We start from the raw sequence: 4,594 nt of genomic DNA on the forward strand, positions 1-4,594 counted from the left end.
TTCAGCAAGCCAGTTGCATCATTTGTAGACAGTTAAGGAGTCTCCCTCTGATCCTGATGCCAAATGTTTCTTCATATAGTCTGCTTGGGTAAAGGTGGCAGTCTAGAAAGCCCTATGGGTCAGTTCTACCCTGTCTTCTAGGGTCACAGTGCATGAATATTGACTCAAGGGGCCCTAGCAGCAAAGGTATACCTGATGGAAACTGGATCTCACGGGAAAGTTTGAGCGGAAGTATTCCTGACCAACATCCCTCACTCACAGCCACCTTCCTGTCAGTGTTGACTTGTGTGTGGCTACGATGCTGAATAGGGCTTGGTGGTGTGTCTAGAGTAAGACAGACTAGCAGGGAAGGCCTGGTGACCTCTTTTCTAAACTCAGCCATGAAAACCCCAGGGACCACAATGGCCAGACAGATTTCATTGCCCTAGGTCTCCATGAGTCAGGAACACCACAGTGACTGCTAATGACAGTGTAATGGGGAGCCCTCCAGCCAAACCCCATTGGCCCTGCCTTCCTCCCCTCATTCAGACACTTCCAGGGACAAAGCCACCACTGACCAGCGGGGACATGTGTCCTTGCTTGTCCTGCTTTGCTCTCTAGTTGACACAGTGGGCCGGCCCTCCTCTCTGAGCCCCAAGATAGGCGAGGAGGGTGGGGTGGGGGGTGGCCAGACTGTGTTAGCAGCTGGCTCTGTGGGGCCTCTGCAAACACCAGTGTTCATTCAGGGCATTTGTCTCTGACTCACCCCGGGTGATAAGCCAGGCAGGGGACTACAGGCCAGTCTGGCGGCATTCAGGGAGTTTTTAACCTCTTACTGTTGGGGGTTGGATTTCAGAATTTGCCAGGGTCTTGAATGAAAGGACTGTAGCGTGGACAGAAAGGTAGCCATTCCGGGAGCCAAGAGCCCAGAGGGAACAGTACACAGAGTGATGAACTTACTGCAGAGGATGAGAGAAGCTTTATTCTCTCATTTCCCATTGCTGCCTTTATTCATGGTCTCGGCCAGTGACCTAAGTGCTGGAGAAATAATGGCGAGCACACACACGCCTGGTCCTGGCCCAGCAGATGCCAGTGGGGTGATTGGGATGATGGAGCCTTGTCGAAAACCACAGGCCGTGTAGGGTAGCAGCAAGTGCTGCGAAGGAGGGGTCCTTGGGGAGCTGCTCATATAATATGGGGTCTGACCTGGTTAAGGAGCCCTAGGGGCAATGAATGTTCGCCTCTGACAGTGAATCGTAAGGTCAGTGGTTCAAGCCCACCAGCTGCTCTGAGGGAGAAAGGTGAGGCTGCCTGTTTCCTTAAAGACTTCTAGCCTTAGAAACCTAGGGAGCAGTTCTCTCCTGCCCCATGGTGGGTCTATGAGCAGGAATGAACTCCAGGACAGTGGGTGGAGAGCAGACTGGTTGGGCAGGTCAGGGAAGAAGCCTGAGGAAGAGCGATGGGGCTGGTGCTGAGGAAGGAGAAGAAAGGTAAGAGGAAAAGCCAAACTCCAAACTCACTGCCATCGAGTTGATTTCCAACTCACAGTGATCCTACAGGATAGAGCAGAACTGCCTCTTTGGATTGGAGCAGAAAGCCTCATCTTTCTCCTAGTGAGAAGACAGTGGGTTCAAACAGCTGACTTAGTGGTTAGCAAGTCAACGTGTAACCCACTATGCCACCAGGGAATCAGGACGTGGGAAGCAGGGTTGGATCCGTGGAGTTGAGAGCTGGGGTGATGACAGGAGGAGCCCATGAGTCTGGGGCAGAAAGAAAGGGGGGAAAGAAAGAGGCTGCATGGGAGGGGTCCTGGGACTCTCGGAGTTGTGTTTCAGCCAAACACCAATGAAGGAGTCCCTGGGGGTGGTGCAGGTGGCTAGATGTTTGGCGACTCCTTGAATGGTGGACGGTTTGAGCCCATCCAGAGCTGTGTCCCCAGACAGGTCTGGGGATCTGCTTCTGAGTGATGACAACTTTGAAACTCCCTGGGGCAGTTCTGCTTGGGACGCTTGGTGGTGCCATGAGTTGGCATGTCCCTGATGGCCACGAGCAACACAGAGTCACGAAAAGTCCCTGACCATCTTTAGGGTGCGGGGAGGGACCAGGAGGGCTGTGGCTGCATTTCACTTTGAGAAAACCTCCCTGGCTGTGGGTGAAGGCCTTGGGAGCTAGTCTCCGCTTTGAGAACTCAGCGAGCTGGGCCAGGACGCACACATTGGAGACCATCGTTGGAAGCTTGGCTTGAATCCTGGCTTCATGCCTCGATGCTGGCATCACCTTGGGCACACCAGTCATCCCGAGGCTCCGTTTCCCCATCTATAAAGTGGAGATAATAATACCTCCCTGTGGATTGTCGTGGGCATCAAGGAAGTAGAGTCAACATCTTGCTCAACACAGCAGACTCTCTTTGGGCTGAAAGTAGATGCTAACATTGATATTAGATATGACAGGTCACACACTGACAAGAAGGAAACATGTTGGGCTTCAACTTGAATGACACCTTCCTACAGATGCATAATTTGGAAATGCCCACTCTGGCCTCTTGACAACAACACAACCTGATAATAAAACCAACGCTTGTTAAATCGTTTACACCAGGTGGTGCCCATCATGCCATGTGATTTCAGAATGTATCAGGTGATAGACAGGAGAGAGATGAACCACCAGAGAATACACAAAGCACCAAGTGTGTATTATAAACATAGAAACCAATAAGTAAGCAGTTGGTTGTGGCGTAAGTGCATCTCTGAAGCGATGAAGGAGAAGCTGATAGACATCTTATATTTAGCCAGAGTGGGGCGGGGAGGTAAGCCTTCTCTTTGAGCAATCCGGGATTGAAGTTTCTGGGCTCTCCACTTCTCAGTGGCCCGGAACTCCAAGAGACCCTAAGCCAAGGATCTTGTTAAAAACCTGCAGAAGCCAACTTTAACAAGCTCCCCCATGGCCAAAGATGATACAGTCTAACCACCAGAGATAGGAAATATGCCCAATATATCTAAACTCTCGAGCTTATAATGCCATTGGTCATCCCTGGAAGAGGCCATGCAGGCAGTATATTATTCTGAACTTTGTACATTAAGAAGAGGAGCCAGGCAGCGTCATCTGCCTTTCTGACATGGACTGAACCAAGCAGTAGCACAGCTGGGCCACTCTTCTTTCTTTGTAAAATTGTTTCAGCTGATCACCAAAGAAGGAATGAATGGCAGATGTAGAGTTTCGCCATTTTGCAAGGCTTCCTGAATGAGCGACTCCAGGCCTGAGTCCACAATGGCTGCTAATGTCATAGAGACAGCACTCCATTATTTGCCTCCTGATGGAAGAACATGATGGAATGTTTAAAATTGCCAAGAGAGAAAGGAACTTGAACCTGATCCAAGTGGGCAAGACTCAACCACGATTTTCAGGAAATAGAGGCGACAAAGGGTCCAGTGAGCTGACACTGGCTAAGGGAGCCCTTGGGACAAAGGGCCCAGTTCTTCAGTGAGTGCCGGCAGCCTTCGTTTTGTTACTCTCTGCCTCACTGTGCTTCAAGGAGCCCTGGTGGTGGAGCGGCTGCACTTTAGGCTGCTAACCGTTCTCAAGGCGAGCAGTTTGAAACCACTAGCCCGTCTGACAAGGCATTCCGCTCCCATATAGAGTCATAACCTTGGAACCTGACAGGACCACTTCTACCCTGTCCTAATGGGTCACTCTGACTTGGAATTGATTTGATGGCAGCGAGTTTGGTTAGTTCATTTTTACAGTATATGCTTTTGGGTTAAAAAACAATTAAAAAAACAACAACAAATTGATGGTTTGTGGCAACCTTTCCTCAGACAAGTCTGCTCACTTCGAGTCTCTGTCACATTTTGGTCACTCTCATACAGTTTCAAACTTTATTGTAATGACATTGCATTAGTAACAGACTCTAGTGTGTTCACATATTTTTCTCTGCACTGGGAAACTAAGACATTTGTGTGGCTCTCTTTATTAGGACTGGGGCTTTATTAGGGTGATCTGGAAGAGCTTCCTGGGGGTTTCTGAGGCTGTAAATCTTGAAGGGAGCCAAAGCCTCATCTTTCCTTGGAGGATTAGCTGTTGGGTTAGAAGTGCTGACTCCGGGCTTAGCCACCCCAGAGGTGACCAGTGCACTGCTCGGCTCTCGATGGAAGGAAAGTGCACAGAATAAAGTAGATTTTCCAGGACAGATTCAAACAAACAAAAGGAAAAATTAATCGTGAAACATTGACAAGGAAACTGGAAACTTGAACGCTGATAGAATAGTCAACATTCAGGAATCGCTGTTAAATATTAGGTGTGCTAATGACACAGGTCTTACACCATGATACCATTATAGGCTCATTCTGAAACAGAGTGAATTCGATGGCAGTGAGTGGTTTTTTTTTTTTTTATGTTATAGAAAGGAGCCCTGGTGATGCAATGGGGTGTTGCATTGGACTGGTGACTAAAAGGGTAGTGGTTCAAACCCAGCATGTGCACTTTGGGAGGAAGATGAGGCCGTCTGCTCCTGTAAAGACGTACAGGCTCAGAAGCCAATGGGATGTCAGTGGGTTTTGTACAGAACCAGAATGCTGCTTAGAAGCAAGGATATGGCATCTCTGTCTGGTTTGCTTTG

The sequence above is a fragment of the Echinops telfairi genome, unplaced genomic scaffold (assembly GCF_000313985.2).
Source record: "Echinops telfairi isolate 266 unplaced genomic scaffold, ASM31398v2 ScPeMD7_3;HRSCAF=10, whole genome shotgun sequence".
In the NCBI taxonomy this organism is placed as follows: Eukaryota; Metazoa; Chordata; class Mammalia; order Afrosoricida; family Tenrecidae; genus Echinops; species Echinops telfairi.